An 11273-nucleotide genomic window follows, 5' to 3' on the forward strand; every position below is an offset into this window, starting at 1 on the left:
ATGCTGAATGTTACCGGGTCCAGAACTCGTCCCAGAGGAACAGGCTGGCAGGTGCCACTTCCCTGCCTATGGCTGCCTACACCTGGGGGTCACACACGCTGTCCCAAATCATGTCCTGACCCTCGTCAGCTCAGGGCAACCTGGAGACCCCAAACTGCCACAGGGACTCCCACCTCCACTACACTTCCTAGGGTACCCGTAATATCCTTCACAGCACAGGGAAGGACAAGAAATGGCAGCGCAGCTTGCAAACAAGGTTACGAGAGATCTCCAAGTTTAAATTGTGCAAACATCACAGAATCTGAAAAAAACTGCAGAATGGATGAAGTAAGTTGGAAGCTATTCTGGAGGCCTTGTTTTGGGAGATACATTGGCAAGAAGCAGCGACGAAGCAAAGTTAGGATGTTTTTCTCGTGGAGGGCGATTCAGCAGACTGGTGATCATACCTCGAACCTCATACTGCAGACAAGAGGAGAACATCGAGTCCATGCGCACACCACAGAGATGCTCTCTTCCAGCAGCAGTGCCCCCATGTCTGGGGAGAAGTGACCTTACTCCACAAGCTGCTCACATTTACTCACCATCCCGAGGATGGAGGAGGCAGAGGCGGGGAGAGCTGGGCAAAAGGGGCCCTTTCCCACGGGCTGGGCTCCCATTCCCCCTTTAAACCCTCCTGTGGGAGTTGCATCAGCTTTGCTTTGCTCTGCTCATGCTTTTCCTGGAAAGAGCAAGCAGTCATTCTTCTTTCAAGATACTTGTAGTAACAGCCGTGCCATCCCTGCGTGCCTCACTCACATCAGGGATGCTCTGTGCTCCAGGGAACGTGGATGCCTGAGCAGGGAGATACCCAGCAGATGCCTGCCTGCCCCAGCATCTCCTGGGAACACCAGTGAAATTCCAGTTGTATAAGAAATAAATACCATTGCAGCTAAGATCCCTCAGCCCATTCTTTCAGGGCTCTTGGGTATAATTTATCTGGGCAGCTACTTTTGAAATATTTACCCTCAGTGTATGTCTTCTAGCATCCCCTCTAGCGCCTGATAAACTGGAAAGTATTTCACAGCCTTCCTTGCTTCTTCCCAAACACTGAATGCAGACATTGCCTTCCTTTCTGCATCTTGCGTAACAGCATTTTCATTCTTTTTGGAAACAGATTTAACAGTCGAGGATGTGTTTTGGTAGTAAAAGCTGTCCTCCTCCTCCTCATCGCTGTGGTCAGCCACGCATGTCTCCCAGGAACATTCACGGTTTTATACACTTCCCAACTTCCCATTTGCATCTGCTCATGCCGACCCAGCTCATTTCAGACAGCTTCTCTGCTGAGCACACCAGTGAAATCCCCTTCCTCACTGCACAGTTTGGGCTTCAGCCTCTAATAATGCCTTACTAAAGCACATGCCTTTTCACTGTTTTTTTTCAGCCCTCAGGGTACACTCAATCCCACTGTCCATGTCATTGATGACGATATTAAATAGTACTGGTCCCAGAATGGACCCTTGAGGGACACCACTCATTACTGGTTTCCGCTTGGACATTGAGCCATTGACTGTAATTCTTTGGACGCAGCCATCCAGACAATTCCTTATCCATCGCTTTTCCCAGACCAAGCAGAGATTATGGCTGGTCAGCACCACCACAGCAGCCTGGGTGCGGTTATCTCAGCACAGGTAGCACGAGCACATGTGCCTGGTGGCAGGGGCACTGCAGTTTGCTCCTGCAAAGGTGAGCTGTACTGGCTGGGGGTCTCTTCTGGGCTGGATGATGTTAAGCTGGGAGGTGGCACAGCTGTCTGGTGTGGCATTCCCTGTGGGAGGCCACCACGTGTCCGTCTCCCTTGCAAGTCTGTGTTTCTGGGGGTGCTCCTGGGGTTGGTCCTCCAAAGCATCCATGGTGCACCTCTCACCTGTGCTCCTCACCAGGGCTCTGGCCTCGGGCTCACAGCAGGGATCCCACGGACAAGGGCCGGGGAGACCATGGTGGACGCAGCGAGGGGCACAGCCTGTGCCATGCCTAGGGCTGGGTCTTCCCCGGATGGATGAGCTTTGGCAGGACGGGGCAGCCTTGCCACAGCACCGGTCACTGCTGGGACCCCTGCACCAGTTCCAGTCCCTCTGTGCCACGTACATCTTCACGGCTCAAGGGGCTTCACAACCATGCTGAGGTCCAAGGGAGCAGGCAGACCCCAGCTCCGCAGAGACTCCTGTCTCCGGGGTCAGGTCCACGTTGCTCAGGCTCTCAGGGGGACCGAGGCTCAGCTCTGCCTCACAGAGGTGGCCACCTTGGGGGGAAGAAGGGGGAGAGGTGTGGAGCAGAAGGGTCAGCGGTGCCTGGTCCCCTGGGCTGAGTCACCAGCCCCTCTCCAGCTGGAGGAACCGCTGCCATGATAGTCGATGAGCACCAACTGGGCAAGGGGTGCAGGGCAGGGTATGTGGTGGCCCCGCAGGGATGCTCCGAGCTGCTGATGTGTGACCCGCTCTGGCTTAAAGAGGCACTTAGACTTCAGCAAGGGGAGACAGGGGCAGTGTGGCCCCAGGGGACCAGGCACCATCTGCAGGAATTTGGTCAGCGGCTGATGCAGCCTTTCCATGGACCACTGCACTGCCCTGGGAAGCTTCACAGCTTTATCTCCAGCCATTTTCTTGCTGTGTGCAACCAGAGCTTGCTGCACACCTCCTGCCTCAGCTCCAGCTTTGAGATGACGACAAGCGCTGCAGAACGAGGCTGGCTCCCATCCTTGACCATGCATGAGCATGGGGTGGCAAAGTCGGTCTGATGGCCATCATCTTCCTTTGGCAGAATCAAGGCTGTTCCTGCTGCAGGTCCTGCTGCCTTTCAGGCTGCGTTGGGAAGGGCTGGGGGGACCATGGACAAACCAGGAGACCACAGCAACTCCTCAGTCCAGGAGAAAGAGTGTCTCGCACACGATGTCCCCCAGTGATGGTGGCTGGATGGAGGAGCAGACCCCAGCAGGCAGCTCTTCAGCCCCGCTGTCTGGCTTGCAGCCCCAGATCTCTCAGTCCTGGGGGGCTCGGGGGCAATCAGGACCTGCAGGCACTGGCTATGCCTGGGGAGCCCAACCGGTGTCCCTGTGCCACTGTCAGCAGGTTGGGAGGGAAGAGTCCAGGTAGTGGTTGCTCACAGAGAGGCCATCAGCTTCCTTTGGCGGCATCAAAGCTCGTCCTCCTGCCAGTTCTGCTACCAGTCCTGCTGCCTTGTTGGCCAGGCTGGAAAGGGCTGGGGGGTCCATGGACAAAATGAGAGTGCACAGGGACTCCTCCTCCCTCCGAGGCCACCCCCCGTCCTGGCGAAGGAGGCTCTCGCACACGATTCTCCCCAGCACTGGCTCCCGGCTGTCGCAGGCAAAGCAGCATGGACCCTCCTGGGCACCCGTCTCCTCTCCCCACATCCCCGCAGAAGCAGCCCCCCCCAAACGGCAGCAGGGAACCTGCCAGCCATGGCAGATGGCATCTCTTCCCATGCTAATGAGCCGTCAGGATTTAATTCCTGCCTCCCATTAACACTCATTAGAGTGTCACTTGGCCATTCTTCTGCGTCTATCACGTCTCTGCCGATTCTGCTTCAAGATGTTAATTCGGGGCTGCCTCTGAGATGGCCATCATCCTTCCCCCCCCCCGAGAAGGCTGCCGCCTCACTGTCCCCCAAACCCTGCATTAAATGGGTCTTAAGAGGAGGCAGGCACAGAGCAGCACACCCAGCACCCATGGGATGGATGAACGGAGCTGGTCTTAACCCCCAGACCGAGTCTGGACTCAGGGTTTTCCCACGGCATCCCCACCTTGCCCAAAATCCCACAGCCGCACCACAGGCACAGAGCCGCAGGAGGATGCAGCCAGACCTACCGCAGCTTGCTGGGGGCCAGAAGTAGGTTACTTTCTGCCACGCATAGAAATGATATGATGCATATTCATCAGTTACGGTTGTGCATAGATTAGAACAGTCGCATAAATTGCAGGTTTAGGGATCGTCGGCTGCACTGTGTGACTTTCCCAGGGCTTCCTCCCCTGAAAAAGGGGTGGAAATTGGAGTCATCTCATGAAGAATAAAGGTCAGCACTTTAAGTGATGTCTTAGAGAAATACCGTTTTCTTGACTGTACTTTTTTGCACCCCTCAGGTGAACAATTCAGTGATCATAACCCTCATCTTATTATTTACAATTATATTTATCAGTTGTAATCACTCTCAATACATTTTCGTTCTTAAAAATCAATTTACCAAACAGATACGATGGAAACAAATTGAATTTGAAGCCCAGCCTCACAGGATCGATGCTAAGCAGGTCGCTGCATCTGTTTACAAAGGGAAAATATTCTTTCATGCAGCTGCCTTTGAGCATAGTGGAGCCCAGGGAGCCTAAAAGCTTTGAGCAGCGGAGAGGATTTGGGGATCGATGCTCTGCAATCACCCGTGAAGGCAAGAGCTGGGGGCAAAAGTGCCCCAGGGCACGCAGTCCTGTTAAAGAGTTCCCCTGTTAAAGAGGCTCTCCCCAGCCACTTGTCACCAGCCTGGCCATGCCACCGGCTCTCCGGTGTGTGCCTCCTTGCCAGCCTCGCCGCGCGACGCCGGCTCCCTCTGAAGCGACAACAGCACGGTAATCGCTTCGCCCATTGGTGAGACCCCTCTCAGGTGTCGCCAGCCTTAGAGACCTCTTAAAACGCAACTCGATAGTTTTCACCCAGTGCATAGATAGCTGTGAGAACGCCCTAAGTTATTTGAGTTTCTCTCAACTGCAGGGTATGAGGTTAACCCAGGGGAGAAAACGTGCCACAGTGTTTCTACCCATCCACAACAGATGGGTCTCATGCAAAACTCTGAATCGGCCGAAGCTAGGAAGAAAAAAGGTCTGAAAAAGCACTGATGTGAGCAGGCTCTCTGCAGCACAGAGGCTGGGCAGTCATCCCCGGGCAAATACTCATTTTTGCTGTCTGCTCCCTTGCAGACACAGCGAGACCTCGCAGGGTTACCCCCCGCACTGTCAGCTGCATGTAGCCATGATCAGCCAAGCTACTGACCGCTCGCTTTCTCACACTTTCCGGTACTGCCGATGCAGGTTCATCGCTAGCCCACAGACGGTCCAGCAAACGAGGTCTTGCTGCCTTTCAGCTGGGGAGCGGCTGCACAGCAGCACAGAGTGACCAGAAGCATTTTGATATTCTCATATTTTGGGGTATCTGTGAGCACAGGAAAAAACAGGCTCTTTTCAGCCAAGCCTTTCATTAATTTTTCATCCAAAAGAGAAGCTAATATTTAAGTGTAATGCTCCTTGCTTCCCCAAATGTCTCATTTGAACTGTATGGGACTCTCAAGAAAGACCATCTATTTCCCAAGCAAGTGCTCCAAGTGCCTTGAGATAACACTATGGTTCCATTTTATTGCTCCTGCAGTAACCCCTGTATCATCATCTGTATTTTCACATCTCTTTATCAACAGAGGAAGCTGCGGGAGAGCTGCTGTTAGGAGCTATTCGAGAATGGCTTCCGCGATCTGTGCATCCTCACCAGCGCCAAGGAGAGGGGATAATAACTTCCCTCGATCTGCTGGCCACGCTCCTCCTAATGTAGCCCAGGATGTGGTTTGCCTTTTTCACAATGAGAGTGCTCTCTTGGCTCATGTTCAGCCCTGTGCCCATGATAACCCTGGGTCCTTCCCATCAGCGCTGCCGCTCGGTGCTCAGCTCCCAGCCTGGGCTTATTGCACCTCCATGCTGCACTGTGCATCCCCCTTGCTGAATTTCAGGGGGTCAATGCTCACATTTATCTAATCCCTCCCGGACTGAGGCTGCGTCAGGGGTCAGTCACCCGTGTCTAGTGGCACCTGAGGCTTTGCTGAAGGTTCATCCTGGGTCAGTGTCCCTGTTGCTGATGGCAAGCCCTGTGTCAGCCCCCAGGTGCTTCAGTCGTTACTGGCCACCCGCCACTGCCGAGCTGCTGGTGGCCACCCTCGGAGTCCAGCACAATTTTCCTTTGGGAAATCCCTGCTTGCCTTTTACATGCTTGGAAATGGCTTCCGAGAGGTTGTGCTCCATAATGGGTCTTACAGCAATTACCGCTCTCTTTACTGACCCACGCCAAGTCACGTCTCCTCTTCACCCGGAGAGCGCAGGGCCCTCTGATTCCTGGATGGATAATCCCCACCACCAGCCAGTCCTCCTTCTGTGACCATATAGCAATAGAAAACACAGAAAGCAGGGGTCAGAGACCACGAGTTGTCCCTCTGCCCACTTTGCTCTGGCTCGCCAGCCCAGGTGCTGGGTCCCAGCCAGCCAGCAGTGCCCTAAAATCTCCTGGAGGATGAACCATCTCCAGCGTGGTGCAGAGGAAAGCTTTGGGTGATCCCAGCTGCAATGTTTCTGCGCAGGCTGGAGTTTTGCATCCCAGCAGCAGCCTCAGCTAGTTTTATACAAAGACGCTAAAGAAATTCAGGATATCTTGGTTTTGAAAGCACTGCATAATTGCAAGCTGTTATTGTCTGAAACCGCATTTGCAAGATGCAATCTCAACAGACAGGCAGTTTGGGGAAAAGAAACACTTGCTCAGTGTGGGAGAAGCTCCTGCAGAGGATACAGCCTCGCGATACTCTTGCCAAGCATTCACAGGTCTTCTCAGCTGCCCAAGCACCGCAGTTTTCAAGCAGAAACCTGTGGGCAACATCCTACCCGAACACCCCCTGCCCTTGCCATAACCTCGGGGTTTCTCTGTCCCATTTCTCTGTATAGCTGTGTAGGTTCCTTCGTCACACCATCAGCATCAGGTAGCAAAGCTGACAGTGGCTTGCAAAGAGGCAGGTCTACAAGATCCCCACCCTGAACCGCAACATCCAGAAAGCTCTGGCAAAGCCTCCCTGTAGCTGTTTCTGCCCTGCTCACAGCACTGCTGAGACTGCAGCTGAGCAGACTGTGCCCTTCCATGCACGCGCTTGTGATCCCTTCTAGACTCCTCTTCCTCATCTGCCTTGACAAACAGAAGCCTGGGAAATGCTGGGTTTGACCGGGCACTGGCAAAGCCGCAGGCATTAGTGTTATTTCAGGCATGCGATTCAGTGAGGGACTAGAGCTCCCAGGAGGAGAAGGGGCGGATTTTGTCTTGAGCTTTGTGGCTGTATTCCATCCAAAAAACGCAGCGACTTGGGGCAGGATCCTACACCTGCACAAGGTCTGATCAATGGCTCAGTGCTGCTCAGGCAAGGGTTCGAGTGACAAGTTCAGCCTTTCCCTGCTGGACATTCCTCAGCCTGGAGAGGCACCACATGCACTCCCCATCACTGTCTTTTCACAAATAGAAAATTCATTCGTATCCCATCCCTCGTTCATGTCTTCACTCACCCAAACCTACCTGCACCCAAACTCTGGAGGACTTGTTGTGTCGTATGAAGCTTAGACTGTGCCTTCTTGCTATCACTTGGCCCTGGGAGCTGGATTTTGCAGTGCATCGGTTTTTATGAGGCATGGGACAGTCCTGTATGAAGTCTGGCCACAGACAGGCCACCCGGTCCCTGGGGACGAAGAGCAGGGAGCATCCACAGACTGACTCCAATCTGGGACATACCTCCATCTGGCTGGTACCTGAGGGCAGGCAGGACTTTCTGAAGGGGATGTCCCAGGTCCTCCAGGGTGCCTGAGGGATGGGGATGGCTCAGAGACAGAGAACATCCCTGCCAAAAGATGCAGTGGATGCTGCAAGTCTACTCAGGTTCAACAGGAGATCAGCTCACGGGAGCAAGGCCCACCGAGGACATCTAAATACTCACATGGTGGCCAGCACCCCCTGCCCCTGGCCACCGCTAACCCCAGAGGAGGGTGGCAGGGCTGGTGGCCACACGTGGCTCTGCATGGCCCGGCAGCATCAGTGTTAACCGGGCTCTGCCCTGGCCCTGCCACGAGCGCGCACTTGCCTGCAAAGCTGTGCTTCCAGAACGCTCCTTGCAATTACATGCCCCCACCACCACGCAGGCGAGTTATTAATATTTATCAGGCTCAATTATTCATGGCCTCTTTAGGATCCTGTTGTTTAAGTCCAGCTTGAGATCTCCAGGCTAGCAATCACAAAAGTTGCTTTCCAAAGGAATTACAGTAAATCAATCCTTTGGAGATGCTCCAGGCAGCTGTAAAACTCACGGACAGAGCTGCCCAGAGAGGAGCCTTGCACCCAGCCCTCGGAGGCCCAGAAGTGCTGCACGGGCGCGAGTGATGCTTGAGCCCTGCTGCGGTGGGGTGTTGGGTCCTGGGATGCTCCCTCTTGCCACCACCTGCACGGAGGTCACTCTGGCCATCTCCTTCTGAAGCTGCAGGGAATAATGGTTAGGAGGTTTCTCCCCGTCAAAAGCACACCCAGTGAGGATGGAGAACAAACCATGATGTCCGTGGCAGAGCAAGGCAAAGCAGGCAGCAGCCAGGAGGACGCAGCCTGTCCTGGTGGCTGTGACAGGGGATGCCCTTGCTTGTCCCAGCTCCTGGCTGGTGCTTGGTCCGTAGTTGGGAAGCCACAGGGAGGGTGCAGGATCCAGGAGGGACACCTCGGGGTGCTCCCAGCAGGCACACCCCTTGGCACAGGGCATCCCACTGAGACCTGCCAAATTACCCCATCAAAGCAGGGTTGGCAGCAGCTAGGAGCATGCACACAGCCTGGAGGGGGAGGATTTACTTTCCTGCCCTACTGATGCCCTGATTTGCACTGTGGCAAGCTCTGGGTGAGCCCCAGAACTAGACACCGAGCACACCAGCCCTTGGGGGTGCACAGGAGGAGGCAGGGGGTCTGCCCGCACACCATCTGCAGCAGACACGAGCTGCCAGCAGAAAGCCATCTGGACCACTCAGAGACACTCGGCAAGGCTGATAAGCCGGGGCCTGGCACCACGCTAACTGTGGCCGCCGAGCTGTCTAATGGCTGCTTGCAAAGCCCCGGGCAGCACAGACGATCCCGGCACTTCCCCAGCAAAGCCGAGCCACAGTCCTGCGCTGATCTCTGCATCTGCTCCCACCCTGAGGCTCGGAGCAGCCACCCCACAACCCACGGTCACCTCCAGCAGCTCTCAGCACCATAGAAATGACTGGTGGGGCACGGGACTCCCAGGGGACCCACAAGCTGGAAGGAGCTGTGGGGTGGGCAGGGTGCCCCAGTGCATCAGGCACGGCACATGTCCCTGCAACCCTCCGTGACGAGGGTGAGCAGACGGCCTCTCTGGTGGTGCTGGTTGACGCTCATTGACCACGATGGGAATCGGGGCATGCGGAGCTCATGTAGACACCTGGGAGGGGAAGGAGAGAGCTCATGCAAGAGAAACAGCCCTCTGCCTCCCTCCAGCCCCTTCCCTCAGCAAGGGCTGGTCTCCGGAGAGCTGGGGGCTCTGAGGAGCAGAGCGTGGCCAGGGAGGAGGTGCACAGCCAGGAGGGAGCATGGTGCATGGGCTCTTCTCTGGAGACCAAGAAACACCCAAGGAGCAGCCTGGCCCACGGTGATTCATGTCTGAGCCGCTTTGCCAGCGTGCAAGGGATGGAGTGGTTTGCTCAGCGCAGAGGAGGAGGAGCAGGGTTTTGAAGGGAAGTAGCCCTAGATGTTGAAGTCTCGGTGATGAGCAGGCAGAAGGGACTGGCTGCATCTCCTCCAAAGCCAGGGCAACGGCCCTGTGGCTCACACACCGCTCAGGTGGCTGTCAGAGCCCCGACAGGGGATGCTGGATGGAGAGGAGCTGGGCAAGGTGCTCGGATGCCACAGCAAGTGCCTGCCACGAGACAGGATGCCAAAAAGGCCACGTGTCACCCTCAAAAACTGGGTTTCCTTGTATGCCGTCTTTCCCCCGACCTGCCCTCCCCTCTCCCCATCTCCCCTGCGTCTCTGCAGCAGCCGATGCCTCCTGCCCGTAACATAACCATCCTTTGACTAAAATCTGCAAAACCGTGCTGTGCTCTGGGCTCCAGCATGGCTCAGCATATAAAATTTTGATCTGTTAAATGGATTTGCAGGGGAAGCTGGGTGAGCAGGAAGGGGAACGCACACCCGCCTCGATGGCCCCCTGCCCGGGGCAGCCCCCTCTCCTGCACCAGCTTGGTCACTGCCAGAGAGGATGGAGCGGGACTGGGAGGCAAGGGAGGGCTCATGCCATGCCGGTGCTGGCAAGGAAAAGCAGCCCAGAGCTTGTCGGGTTGGGCAGGAGGTGCTGGAGAGGCCTGACCCAGCTCACAGAGAGGCCAAGGGTGGCAAAGAGGTGGATTTGGGAGGAGGAGAGAGGAGGGACCGAGGCACAGTCGGTGAGCAGGGGAGACAGCCCAGCTGCAGAAAGGCGGGCAGGCACGTGCCAGTGGGGACAGTGCTGCCGGGGCTGGGGGTCCTGCCCCATACCCCAGGACGACACCAGGTCGAGGACAAACCTGGGCCAGACCCTCTGAGCTGTGAGATCTGCCCCACATCACCCCACAGCCACCTTTTCTCCCTCCTCCACCGAGCCGCCGTACCAGCTGGCTGCATCGCCAGCCCGGCCAGCTCGGGGGACCTGGCCAGCACCCACCACCCGTCCCCGCTCTCTCTGCCCGGGGACACAACCTGGGCCCCCGTGTCTCACAGCCCTCTCCTCACCCTGCTGAAGAAACCAAGATGATCCTACCACCGACAGTGCCTCAGACAGGCTCCAGCAGGCAGGGGCATTTTCTTTTTCCCCAAAAAGCCTCTGAATCCCAGCAAGAGCCGTTTTAATCAGAGCTTTCTGCCCTGCAGGACTCCGCGCGGTGTAATGAAAGAGGCGCAGACAGCCCTTTTACTCTCCCCTCCCATCAACCCTCTGTTTGGCCTCGTCTCCTTTTTTAATTCCGCCCCCCCGCCCCGCATTTCAAGCTTGCTTGGTAAATGTTTGAAAGTGATGCTGATGCAGTTGGTATGGCAACGCCAGGCTGGGGCCCTCGCCTGAAACCCCAAACACACAATTAGCTGATTAAGAGGCGAGCGTGGGGCAGCAGCATGCCAGGGCTCTGCTGCTCCATGGGGCTGTCCCTGCTCACCCCATCGGAGGTGCTCAGGGGTCCCCAAGAGGGGTGAGAGGCATCAGGTGCTGTGATGCAGCCCAAGGAGCATGCACAGCCCCTTGTGTGGGTAAAGGACTGGGATTCCAGGCTTGGAGAGGCTGGGAACGAGCCTTTCCACAAATCCTGCCCATAGGATGCTGCGGCATGGGAACGGGGTTGATGGAGACACCAAAAGCAACGTGGAGGCTGCTGGACCTGCTGGCGAGCACCACACCCCTGTCCAAATCACAGCACCCAGGAGCC

The sequence above is a fragment of the Ciconia boyciana genome, chromosome 4, assembly GCF_034638445.1.
Source record: "Ciconia boyciana chromosome 4, ASM3463844v1, whole genome shotgun sequence".
NCBI classification, from domain to species: domain Eukaryota; kingdom Metazoa; phylum Chordata; class Aves; order Ciconiiformes; family Ciconiidae; genus Ciconia; species Ciconia boyciana.